The 13932-nt window shown below is 46.7% G+C and overlaps 1 protein-coding gene across 1 annotated transcript in view; it reads left to right on the plus strand.

The window, feature by feature from the left end:
* Nucleotides 1–11462: 11462 nt before the first annotated feature.
* The window catches only part of LOC144093834 (uncharacterized), a 229270-nt gene continuing 226800 nt past the window's right edge, over nucleotides 11463–13932 (plus strand). Inside the window, exon 1 of the mRNA XM_077627553.1 lies at nucleotides 11463–11595. The gene's annotated coding sequence lies outside the window, so the exon portion shown is untranslated. The remainder of the gene's footprint in view (nucleotides 11596–13932) is intronic.

Raw genomic sequence — 13932 nt, forward strand, 5'->3', positions numbered from 1 at the left:
ATTGCGCTAAATGCGCTAGAAAATTAAATTCCTGTCTGCAGTTTACGGCAGCGTTGCCCGCGGAAGGAAGATGCCATTGTACTCAAATTTAGACTGCATGAAAAGAATCACTTGTGAACGATACTCAGTCGTAACCCCCAATTACGGCCTGCCCCGCAGCGAGAATGTCGTTGCGGCCGGCAGGAAAATGTCATAAAGAGAACGGTATACAAAAGCATCAATATTCACACCTGTTGTAGCGATAAATAAAAGTCAGGCATATGAACAAATAAAAACAAGTGCAATAAGCAATATGAATATAATAGTGCGTATTTTAAATAGAGATAAAGATCTAAATCGCTCACATGTGGTACTTGAAATCCCCCTTCCCTTGAATCAACCAGCTTATATGAACGGACAAAAATATAGGTAGCTGATTAGCTTGAATCGTAGGAACCAAACAAGAAAAAAATTGCGGCGATCAGAAATTGCAATTGGCGCAGCTGCGACGTCAAACGAACTTACCTTTTGCGCCCGCTCGGTGCCGGTCTTCTGATTATGCTGTCCGCAAGTGGAAAACTCGCAAATAAGAAACATTGAATTCACCACTCCACAGAAACTCTTCTTCAGGCGCACATTCCCTTTTCTTGATTACGCTCCGTCTATGTTGATGTTCACAAGAAACTATCGGCACATACGCGGCTTGCATCGCCTATGACAATTCACGGTTTCATATCTGGCACTGTCTACTGAATGGCTGACAGATAATCACCAATAAGCGTTACGTATTAGCTAAGTAAGGCTCAAGCCTCTCACAAATTAACGTCACGTTGCTTTCGCTGAACATGCGTCATCCGCCATCTTGGAATCTTCCACTCTACAGGGGGGAGGAGAAGGATGAAGACATAAGCTGTCCGAAGGGATCGACAGGTCAGCGTATGAAAGGACCAGGGCGGAGACAGCCGTGAATGACGTGCCATAAGAACTAAGGGTGTCTGAAAAAAAAGTCACGTGACCTAATGATTGACAGCGTCACAACAATCGATGGATCCCTCTTCGTTCGGGGCGACGACAGGTGCTAGTGACGTAACACGGGAGTGAGGGGGAGCGTATTCAGCTCATTGAAGGAATTACGACGCGTCAATCTTGTCCCTATACAATACTTGACAGCTGTCAGTCAACGGGAGGTGCGGGGCCCTTCGTGATACCTCTCTTGTAGAGCAACCGTGGACGTAATTTGGAGAAAAGAGTAGAAAGAGAGAGAGAGAGAGAGAAAGTAGGAGAAAGTTGCGTCGAAAGGAGGGAAGAAGGCGCGCTGTTTCGAGAACGGGGCGCGGCGGTCACAACAAAACACAGCCCCGAGGGTCCGGTCTAGTCTTACGTGAGAAGAGCGCACTGGGTGCCGGTCACCGTTTTCTATTCAGCGCGCCCTTTGCTGTGCGGTGCGTTTCCGAGAGCGGCAGGCGTGCGCCTGCCTCGCGCGCATTATACTCCGATGGGTCGTAAAACTTTAACGAGCAGCGGCTCGCTTTTGAGCCCGCGCTTCTTCTTCTGATGCTTTCTTTCTTTCATCTTTTCTGTGCGCGGCTTGCCGGCAGCGGCTGCCCGTTGCTCTTTCGTTGTTGTGGAGTCACCGAGTTTTCGATTTCTTGGGTTATCTTCCGTCTCTGCCGCCTTCGGTTCCCTCTCCGAGAGGAATTGAGATATCCGTGCGTGATCTTTCGAATACCACCGCAGGGGATTTTTCGCCCCCCCCCCCTCCCCCTCCCGTCGCACACAACATTTGTTCGTTTGCGTGTCACTGCTTTCTACATTCCATCCTTCCCTCTTTTTTCCTCAGAAAAGAAGCTTTGTTGCACTTTAAAAGCGCTACTGGGCGCACTGTACATTGGTAGTGTAAGACAAGTAAAACCAACCGGAGGGTTCTTGACACACACGAAAAAAAAAAAGCGATGTGTTGATTTTTATCCTTCATGAGTCGTTGCTCTTTATTTAAATTTTTTTTTCATATGGACGGCGCTGCTGAGTCAATGGCTGATAGAAGTAAAGCATTTCGCGTAGCACAAATTTCTAAACATACTCCTTGTCATAAATTAACGCGTAACGTCTAACATGCAACAAGTGCTTTTTTGTTTTGCCGGCATACTTTTACTTAAATCGTGAGACCGCCTTTTACGACACGTCTGTTATGCGCGGAAGTTAGTGTAATCTTATAAATTGTGTATTCCTAGCAGAAATGCTTTAATGAGGCATGGTAGTGTGGAATATGCATACATTCCGATATGTTATGCTTTGTACTATCGGCAGCAAAAGTTTATAGGACGCGGGTTCTCAGAAAAAGCAAAAAAAATCTAGCTCTGCCTCACGACCTAGTCGCGTGCTATTGTTATCAGTGCGAAGATCATGCACGTCCCCTTATATATCCAGACATTTCATACGATTGGATTACGATACTGCGTCCGAAATAAATGAATTTTCCGCACACTCGCGTCCCGTAAACTTGCTGCCAACGTAAAGCTGCCCTACCGACGGTCAAATTTTGATTTTATGGTTGTAGGTACAGAAGGCAGGCGGACAACGCCGTGATGCCCATTAAGCACAGTTTCAGCTATCTCTTTTTGGTTTGATTTCAAAATTTATAGAAAATATAGATTTCGTGTGTCTACAAGCTAATTCGAAAACTGTGCCATCATGCTTCTCTACTGCCTAATAATTAAATAAGAGGAATAATGCCGTCTTTCGTTTACACCGTCTCTTAATACTTCCTCTTGCCTGAACCTGCCACATATATCTTTTCGCAAAATCGCATAGTGTGAATGTTGCTTTGATAAAAACGGTAGCTTCCGTAGCTGCCGGCTTCTGTGCTCAAATTCATGAGATAACGCGATCGAACAGTTAGTAACTGAATATAGTTTAGGTGTGTTTAGATAGCTGCAATAGTTTCGGAAGGTTAACCGTGGCTAGAGCACTCCAAAAGATTTGTTAACACAAGGTAACTGCTTTGTAGATCGTTTTCAGGTGAAATCAAGAACGCATCTCCGGTTGACATTTTTAATTTTGCTAAAGAAATATATACGCATCTGCTCGCATACCCGCAAGGATATATACTGGGGCTTATTTTGTCCAAAATAACATCCCCCCCCCTCCTTTAAAACAAAAAGAAGAGCTCGAAGTGTTTTCCAACTTTGGGCAGTGACTTTATAGATCGTTATCAAATCATTACTTGACTTGACTACCGCTCTGTTTATTTTTTCTACAAACTGGGCATGCATTTCTGGAGGGAAATATATTTATGCCAGTTTTCTGGGGCCCTTCTTTACATGAAACTAAGAAAGCTGAGGTAGCAAAATAAAAAAAAGGCACTTATTGGACGCCTTGTAATTTCGCATTTAAAGAACTTAGAAAGGGGAAACCATCTTCAGCTGGAAACGCATCCCTTTATAATACTGATGCCCGATTTTGCTGGACTATAGAAGCATGCTTCGTACTGAAGAAAATTCTACCAAAGCATCCACATTTCTCTATTTTCCTATTCGTGACCAGTAGTGACAACCACTTACTTTGATACACAAAGCTGAATAGTGCATCCTCGTGAACACAAGTACAACAGTAGTGTATTTCTTTTTTGTTTCACAGAGGAACAGGACTGCGACAGAATTCAGCAGTCTTTCCACTTCACCGAATTTTTATGGAAATCACTTTAATTTTCATAACAGCCAGCTCTAACGTGTCACATATATTTAACGTACTGCGTAAATGGTGAATTCATGCACCTGAAATGACGTGTACCGAATGCGGCTTTGATTGCAGTATATCCGCATAGTGCACATAGGTTCTTGATCACTCGATGTGCGCGTCTGTGGCGCTGCACTTACATTTGAGTATGTTGACGGTACCCACGCGTACAGCACTTGGGCGCCACACACTTCAATTCAGACTTAGTGAAGCAGACTCGAGCAAGATTAGTGTGCTCAGCAAGAAGGCTTCCCTCTTCTCTCGTCCAAGAAAGCCTGGTTGTTCGTCTTCCCGGAATGGCATAACGAAGGAGAAAAACTGACGAGGAGGGGATGGGAGTGGAAAGAGTGTTTCGCTTCTAGCCGTGGGACGTCTTTGAACGCTTTACGTAAGTTTCCGATCTGCTGACGGCGGCACCCGGGGCTATATGCGGCTGATGAAAGCAGCCCCGCTGAGCTGTTCTGACTTTGTCGAAGGCCGTTCTTACGATAAAGTTGTGAGCGGGGCTCTCCGCCTCCTAACGCGGCCTTTCGTCCCTGAAAGAATAAAAATAGAAGCAAACTTTTTGTTCTACTTTTTACATTGTTGCGCGTCTCTCCAACAGACTTGCAGCCTCAGCTGCCAAAAAGATACTCATTTCTGCCTGCGCACGTGAGTCCCTCTGGAGATGTTTGTAAGCGCTCCGGGTACTGCGTTGACACGTACAGAAGCCAAGGTTGCTGCATAGCTTCACGAGTGCCTTCGAAATGAGTTAACAAATCCCGCGTTCAGCTTCCTCGCCGAGTCGGTTTGTCTGATCTCGGGTTCAGTGTACGCAGGCTGTGCATAAGAAGCAGAGTATAAAAAGTGCTTTGGATTTCCTTCATTACGATTCAGCGCGTGCTTTGAATGGTCGCGCTCTAGTTTATTTGACACTCCATGGTTTCTGTTTACTGTGCAGCTGCGACAAGGAGCTGAATCACATGAGCGACACTTGCGATGGAAACAGTGCAGCACCAAGATGAACAGCCGAGAGTAGACATACAAATTCAGCGCTGTTTTCGTGTTTGCGCTGTACGTTTTCCACATGAGCCAGTGTGCTTGACACGTATATCGCATGTTTTGAACACTGCTCGCCTCAATGCCCTTTCTTTTTTACTTCAGATATTAAGGCAGTTAACAATGAGAAGATGTGCGAGCAGACTTCCTGGAACGCCAACAGTTGCTGTTTGTTCTGAATAAATAGTTCGCGTGGAGGAAACCACATTGTGACAATGGTTAATTGCAAATTTATTGCAGTGTTTTTTTTTCCTATGTCAGTAAAACACAGCGAGCTTGAGAAACCTAAGCATGCTTTATCATTGGCCGGTCTCAGATCGCATTCTACCAGCTGCATTGTGGCTACAACCCTGACGGGAAAAGCTGTATGATGCAGTAACCTCATAGAGGCTTCGTCATAGAAATGTCATACAATTTGTGTGATACTGTATGAGAAAGGTATGATTTTGCAAAAATGAATGACATTTGTATGATAAATTTTGTATGATTTGTATGATAATTAAAATGATATCTGTGCGAGAAACTTTATGAGTTTATGCGTCAAACAGCTTTTTCAGCAGGGAAGGAGCTGTAAGTCGACAGAAAGAAAAATTACGTCCGAACCCATTTATTACGTATGCTTAACTCTATAGTATACTTGAATTACTTGAATTAATCTGATTTAAATACACATGCTGGTGAAATTTTCGAAGTTAATTGTCTGCTTATTCGATATAAGGATTCTCCTACGTGTCACAGCGTCATCTTCAGAAAGGCAGGTCTAAACACTGACATCCTGAGAACATTTTGCAACCAGTGCGGGCACATTTCCTCTTTGCCAAAGACACCGGAGTTCCAGCAGGACCAAAGAAGGGTGGCAAGTGCTGCTTCCGGACAAGGGCATGGATCGTCGAAGTCCAAGCATCTGTTTCACCGACGCACACCTGTCTCCTGCAGGAATGTTGAGAGAATGACGCCAAAGAGTTAGCTTCTGAGGCGAGCAAGACATTTACAGACGTTTTCACACGCAGCCGAGAGAGTTCGGAGGAAATCCGTCTGGTCTGGCGGGATGATCTGATAAAATGAAAATCAGTGACTGCTTCTACAATTTCACGCATCACGTTTTCGTATGTGAGGCCTGAGAAGTCACCCTAGTACGCAAGTGTGGGAGGACCTTTAATGGCCTTCGCATAACCGGCAATTTCACTTTTGTGGCAGCGCAAATTTTCGCTTGGCCAAATTATTTGTGATGGCTTATAAAAATCACCAGATAAGTGGCCACGTGGCGCCAAGAAACCAATGCGAGGAGTGGGCCAAGTTGGGCAGCGATAGAAGCTCAGGTAAATTCATGCACTGGAGAACCTGCCGGACAGGGTGCTTGCTTCGGAGCCTTGATTAACTTTTGTGAGGGAAATAGAAATCATGGCCTGCACGCTTCGCGGCTTGAGAATAATAAACTATTATATTCACAAGCTAGAAAAAAAGGAACTGGGAAATATTTCATGGTATAAATACGTGCAACCATCCCCTTTTCTCGCTACAGCACTTGTCATTGTGTTTCCTTATCTCTCCGTTGTGTTTTCCTCAACAGTTCATTTCAATATAAATTGGCATCACCTCGCTCAACTTGACACCTTACTTCTAAACATTTCTTATACAACCTGTCGTCCTTGTCTTTTCTTTGTTGTTTCTTTTCTTCTTTTTTTGCGCCGTGTCTGACAGAAATCAACATCAACTGGTCAGAACTGCTGAACCAAAGAGCAAAGAGCTCGGAATCCACTAAGGTGATTGAAGACGCAAGAGATGCTCATTCAGCGAATGCATCGTAAGATTGGAAACATTTAACGTGCGTTTCTGTCTGGCATCCCCGTCTGGTAGACTACACTGGCATCCACAGACGCTGGCACCGACAGACACTGGAAGCCACACTGGAACCTCCAGCGCAAGTAGCAGCGAATTTTTTCAAGCAGCCGCTCTTTAAATTCTAACAAGGCAATCTGCGATGGCAAAATTAGGTGCACATTTGTTCATTTGTCGCCATCTGCGTGTTAACTCTGTCAGCGAGGTGGAGTAAACTCTGCATTTAAATAGTCACTCCATTAAATATGCCTTCCACCGCGGTTTGTTTGTACTAGTTTCTGGAGCTATCTCTTCATCATCATCATCAGCCAGCCACATTGATGATCTTGATCAGGCATTAGAATAATGTCAACTAGCCGTTGTCTGTATACAACAGGGCATACTTCATTTCATTTTTTTACCTTAAAGGCCCCAGAAGGGTTCTTACTAATGGGTGGCAAGAATAATAAAACATAGTCCCAATAACAGGATTTTCTTTTACATTGCCTGGGAGGACATGACATCCCAATAACAGCTGCAATAATTAGGGCTGAAATCAATGTCGATAAACTGGCGTACTGAAAATTCGTGACACAGTGACAATACATCATGCATTGCAACAAGCGCGAAAACACACAGCATACGTAACTTCGTTTACGGCACTCCTCGCTACAATCTATGAGAGCCATAGCTTCAAGAGCGTCGGTAGATTGCTGCTTGCCAACAGCTGCGCTCCACCAGAATAGCTCATGAGGAACGCAGCGCCGATTTTGCGTTCCGCTTCGCACGCCCGAGTTTCATTCCTGTATCGCGCATCGGCGCAAATGCAGCGTCCTTCGGAAAAATTCCCCTCCTCTTCACCACTGCCTCTTTCCCAACAGGAGAAGCGCGACCAGCAGCGACAGCAGCAGCAAAAGCTCTCTCTCCCCAACTCTAACCGACTTTCCTGCGCTCGGCGGCAGCAGCAGCACGAAGAAGACTTCGCGCGCCTGAGAAGCCCCGCGCAGTAGTCTCAGGGGCGCTGTAAATCAGCCGACCGGCGTCCTCTGGAGAAAAGCGTTTTTCTGCAGGCCTCTCCCTTCGAGCTCGCCATTGTGCCCCGGCGACTTCCGCCTGACAGCGGGGATTTCCTCCCGCGCACCCGAAAAGGGATCGGCGGCGTCGTCTTCAGAGCAGCAGACGACGCTTATGCGATCGCTCGACCGTGTACACGCACAAACACCAGCCATGCGCGATTCGTATGAGAAAGGTGGCCGAGAAGAGAGCCGGGGCACAGGGGCCGAACAAATCTGGGGTGTCCGATGGCTTCGACCACGGCTATTCACGCTCTGTAGACACAGAGGACGGCAGCTCACAAAAGCCCGGGCGGCGACAACATCTTTTCGAAGGTTATGGCTATTTAAAGCGCCGTGCATCTTCGGTCTGTCCGCGCCAACAAATACGCCGGGCCCGACCGGCGCCACACCTCCGAGCGCTACCTCGTTTCTTGGAGACCAGACACTGACTCGCGCGGAGCTCACTGCGCTGAGCGCTGGCCTGCTGGGATGCTCTGCAGTGCTTAGGGTTTCGTGTGTATAGCAGAGGAGCTACGACGGTATAGTAACGACTGAATGAAAGCGACAAGTTATGTTGGCGGAGATATACGAACAAAAATTACGTTAGGCCTTGCGCTCTTGTCGGAATGTTCTCTTAAAATGTGATGTTGTTACGCATTTCTCAAATATGGGGTTCTAGTGGCGGCATATAGTGAGATATCCTGTTTACCCTGTAGTAGGAGTTCGGTGAATACTTCTAACCAGAACTTTGGCCAGAATTTATGACCTCTGATTAGAACTTGAGAACGCCAGAACTTGAAACGACACCTCCTTTGGCCTATATGCTGCAAACGGATTTCTGGTGTTCGGAATGAGCTGTCCTCAAACAAGGGATATCATTCGTGACGACGCGAGCTACAGGCGGCTGATTAAGCAGTTGGAAAGAGAAGGGTAGTTAGGGAAAAGTACGAACCTAAGGTCAAGTTTCTGCGATCGCAAGCAGGAGAATGGCATTCGAGGAAGGAAACGTGTCAGAGGTTCCGACGCTGTATTTGGGAGCGCAAAAAAATATTTGTAAAAGTAGCGTCGGAAACTTGAAAGGCGGCCAAAACAACTTCAGATTACGGTCTCATGTCAACTCTTCTGCCCGGAGACTTATAAAATTGTCAGTGACACTGATTAAGAGTTGTACTTCGAGAATAACAAAAACGCCTTAGTATCCTGGGAAAAACAAGTCCACCTCATATGCAAAACATCTGTCACAATTAGGACCAGGCACGCACTTTTCTTTTTTACACATGGCGGATGAGGAGCGGGCAGTCAAACATACTGATTTTGAAATGTTCACTGCGTCCTCTGACATTCGTGCATGTGCATAGGGATTCTGAATTATCGCTTTGCTATAGTGCTAGATGTTTTACAAGCCAGCCGCCGCAGTGGCTGAGTAGTTATGGCGCTCGGCTGCTGACCCGAAAGACGCGGATTCGATCCCGGCCGTGGCGGTGGAATTACTACGGAGGCGAAATTCTAGGGGTTCATGTACTGTGCGATGCCAGTGCACGTTAAACAACCCCAGGTGGCTGAAATTTCCGGAGCCCTTTACTACGGCGTCCCTCGTATCCAGAGTCGCTTTGGGACATTAAACACCCATAAACCATAAAACGAAACCTTTACAAGTCCATCACATCATTTCTCGGATATACATCGCATAGATAGAAAACTCACACCCTCTACCTCATGGTTAACCTGAATTAAGTGTAATGTTCAAAAGAAGTCAGCATTTAAGTGTCTGAACAGTCGTCCATGCACCTGTCTAGAACGCTCGAATGGTGCTCTCTGTTGAGCATTTAAGGACGATTGCGGCTAAGTGCTTACCCGGTATAACTTTAATGATATGAGGAGTTAAACACGATTAATGGGAATGTGCATGCATGGTAAGGCTTCGAGCACTAGCGGCATGTATAAATGACGCAACTGTATACTCCCGATGCGCCATTCGAGCGCTCTTGACAGGTGTGTGGAAAGCTGTACAACGATTCTCTGTCATTTTGGACTAGTCATTGTGAAAGCATACCACGATGAGCCGATTTTCTCGCGTAATTAATACCCCTACAAGACCGGCACTCTGTAGCCAGAACAGTGTTCATTTAACGTAATCAGGAGCCCTTAAGTTAGTCTTTTCTATCCCAACGGTCGCCTGTGATACTGGAGATTAAAGAACTGAATTTAGGGGGTGATTTGAAAAATTTTACGCCAGGAGGCTTCGACGGTGGCTGAAGCATGAACATGAGACAAATGGATTCAGTTACGGGTTCCAAAATGGGGGTTAAAAGCGACCCAAAATAGTGATGAGACATGCCAAATTATCTTACAGTAGGCATTCATGACATTTACCCTTATCTGATGCTGCCATATCCGACAAACCTTAGTTGATCTCTTCTATGCTATGGAGATCACATCGAATCGCACTTGAGCAACATATCATTTCTTGTTGTGCTCACAGCATGCTAAAACTCGCCTTGTATACGTTCTTGTAGAAAGTTACAACTTCCAATACAAGTGCATCTTACGATACCTCACCATTGTACGCTATGCAAGACCACGAAACTCTTTGTGCCAGACTTCACAACTTGAGGATACATGATGAACCCAGAAGATTGATGTCTCTAAAATAAAATAAAAAATACCGACAGAATGCTTTCAACAACACAGAAAATTGCTCTTCCCCTCCAGCGCTATAGGACGTCTAAATAGCTTAGTAAACCGCTTATGCCTTGCTGGTGCTTTCTCATATAGGTATCTAGTCATTCAGACGCCTTACACCGGTTTGTTACGCAGCTGTTTCTAACAGCTTTACGAAATTTTGGGTCGTATAGTACATGAACATGCTTTTCTTAATATTAAAAACAAACGAATAAACAAAAACGATTGTAAGGTAGGGTGCACAGAACGGCTACCTGCGGAGCATTTTAATTGCTTCAATACTGCCAGGAGACCCTCCTCGTCTCTAACTCCATGGGTTATGACTCGGCGAGACCAAGAAAGTGCGTTAAATTAGACTATAAAATTCCTTTAGCCTTTCCTCTTTATCTTTTTCAGAAACAGACAACGATTTACGTTACCTTCAATGGTTCGTTGCTTTCAGAGCCAGCTGGCCGCTGGACATCGAACGTTGACATCGACTGCGCACGTACGGAACCGCCCCTAAGTCCTCGATCCACACTGTGCCTCTCGGGCAGCTTGCGTGCTGATAAACATCGAAGTTTCGCCTTCTTTTCAGGGTTCAATATTAACGTCCAATTCTTTTCTTCTGACTGGTCCCATGGCTTCCCAGTGCCTCCAACGAAGAAGAAAGCCGCGGATTTCTCGCTGACTTATTGGTCGTCTCCGTCCCTTTTCCTTACCGCCAGCGAGCATGAGCGGCTGGTGCGTCCCACGGCGACCATGCTGGAGGCATCTATCACGCCGCAGCGCTTCGCGTAGAGCACGCGGCATGTGATACGCGGCACGCTGCGTCTGCCGGGGCCGCCCCTGGTTCCGGTTCAAATGGTGCTGCTCCTGGGGCTCCCATGGCCTCTTGGAGGCCTCGGCCAAGTGTCGGGGACGATCTGTCTTGCTTCGAGCCTCTCCTCCATCGGGCACCGAGGTCCTCCCAGCATGGCGGCACCGTGAGACACGATGCGACACATTCCGAGAAGACGATCGCTCTGCGGCTGGAATATATACCGTGTGCGAACCTGCTGTCCCCGCAGTTCTTATTTATGGCGAATGCGCAGGGAGGCGGGCGCCGCGGAACCTTGGGTCGACCCCAGGAGCTGGAACGAGGCCGAGTTCACTGGCTGCGTCGGAGGAGGCATCCCGTGCACGACCTTTCCTGCCCCCTGCTTGCGTCGGCGGCTGCGGCAGTTTGCCCCCAGCTGCAGTAGGCCACCGGGACTGCGTCCCCCGCCATGCCTACGCGTCCCCGTCGAGGCGACAGCTTCTCGAGGGTGTGAGTGCAATGCCACCTTTGTCAGCTGTTTGTGGCGTCCTTACCCCTCTCCCTCCCTTCAACCCCCTCTCTCTGTCTCCTCTCATTAAGGAACGCTGACCGGTTTGAATCATTGCAAAATTAAAACAGCACCAGCCATTAAAATGGCACCCTTCATAGTAAGCGATACATAACTCACAGGAGTTGGGGGAATGTGACAAGTTGCACTCAAAATGTCCTCGGCGGCAGTTGTGAACAGCATTTCGATGTCCGCTACGATACACTGCACCATCGAAAGTTGGCATGTTGGAGAGACGTATTAGGGATAAACCAGTTCGGACTTGAGTGGTTTATCAATTAGGACATTATGAACAAGCCGTTGTCCGCTAGAGTTACTGAAGTGTCCCTTTGTGACCCTTTGGCTCAGGAGTTGGACATTAGGAGGGAGAAAATACAGCTGGGAAGAATTTGCCTCAGTATGCCATGCTTCTTAAATAATAGACTGTGGCTTTCGCGTCACAGAAAAGCGTATCTTCTTTATATTTGTTCAGTGAGTTTTCTCAAGCTGAAGCTTTATGTCAACATACCAGTTTTCTACACGAAAGTGAGAGGTGAGGTTTGCAATTTCAGAGGTCACGCTGACATATGGTGCTCGCTTCTATTGGTCCGCGAAACTTCCGGCGTTCACATTACGGCGTGCCTCACCCACCTTAAGTAGGCTGATGATTCACATAAATGAAGAAAAATTCAGAGTTGCCTAGTTGCTGCAAATGAGTTATCAGTTTACTGTCACGTTAACGTACACATTTTGAGGCTGTATGCATGCTGGTGTTAAGAACTGCGGGCGGGGAGTGCCTAATATGGCAACAAAGGCTTATCTTGCCCTAGTCTGGCCTAACTACAAAACGTAGGCTCATGACTTCGTGGTAACATTCAGGCTGGGCTTAAATGTTATGTGAGGCCATAACATCAATGGCAGAGTTAAATTTAAGAAAGAATGATATGCTTAAGTGGGAATGCGCCCTATTGTAAACACCGATGTGTTTTTGGAAGTACAGGCCACCTTATATTATGCAACAAGCCCCGCAGTCCACTTTTACAGCAACAGCTGTGTATGCCACATTCGGCGGAATCATCGCGTCGTCCGCTCTCGCCGCACCACAACTCCATGTGGGCACCCCCCACAACCCGTGACAACCTACTGCTCCCGACTACTCTAACACTGTCACGAAAGGCAATCCACCAAAGCTATGACCCGTGAAGGTAATTCTCGTTTAGAGACTTAAAACACTACAGGTGTCCCGCACCCCTACCAAGAGTTACTAAACACTCGCACTGCCCTGAGCATTTCGCGCCTTCACAGCTTTCGCTGAGATTCGCATTACCCTTACGGTAAAGCGCAAGGGTCTGGTGTATTGTGCGTGCGTGCGTGTGTGTGTGCGCGCGCGCCCTTGTGTGCTTTTGAAAGAAGGTGCAATATGAACTACTGAAAGGCATTTTAAAGCTACTCCTTCATCCACCACGCTGCGTTGTTCTGAACCATGAGAGAGAAAGAAATGTGTCCATGGATTTGTTTACATCAGTTTGAGAGGTTGGGCGTCAAACAAAGCGGGGTCGTTCCGACGAGACTGCTCGGCGACTGAAGCCATGTCCAGCATCGCGGAGGGTAGTGCGAACATGCAATTAGACGAGGCCTCCAAGACTGCCGTGCACTGCCACAGTACTGCCGCAAACAAAGCCCATAGAGCCAGCTTTTGTTCCCGCGGTTTCGCTCCCCAACTCGACATTACTGTGCAACGAACGGGTTGGACTGAGTTGAAGCTTTCTTTGTATTGATTTCGATTGGCAGATTTCAGCTGCACAACCGCTTTTGCCATGATTCCCAAATGCCCGGCACGTGCGTAGCTTTGAGGCTTTCGTTGACGTATGCAGATAAAAGATGGTTAGCTTGCTGGCCTTTATTCCCAAAACATGCTTTCATAGATTTTTTTAGGCCGTGAAGATTATGCAAAAAAAAAAACAAGCATGCATATGTAAAAAAAAGAAGCTTGTCATACGTTACCTTTTTGGTGAAGCTCTGTATTGTTACGCAAATCGATACATGTCTTGCCGAACTCGGCACAGCCCGTGGTTTACACCTGCGAGGATGCAGAAACCTCCTGTTATGAACATTACCCATAGTGATTTGAAATGGGCCACCAGAACGCAACATTGAGGCCACAAGCATCATTCTCGCACCCGTACATATCCACGAAAGGAGGCCGGCCATTATGCACGTGTTGGCTCAAAGGTATAAAAGGCTGATTTCGGTGATTTCCATATCTGCTTTCACGAAACAGGCCACCAAAAAATTAATAA

This window comes from Amblyomma americanum, chromosome 6 (genome assembly GCF_052857255.1).
Source record: "Amblyomma americanum isolate KBUSLIRL-KWMA chromosome 6, ASM5285725v1, whole genome shotgun sequence".
NCBI classification, from domain to species: Eukaryota; Metazoa; Arthropoda; class Arachnida; order Ixodida; family Ixodidae; genus Amblyomma; species Amblyomma americanum.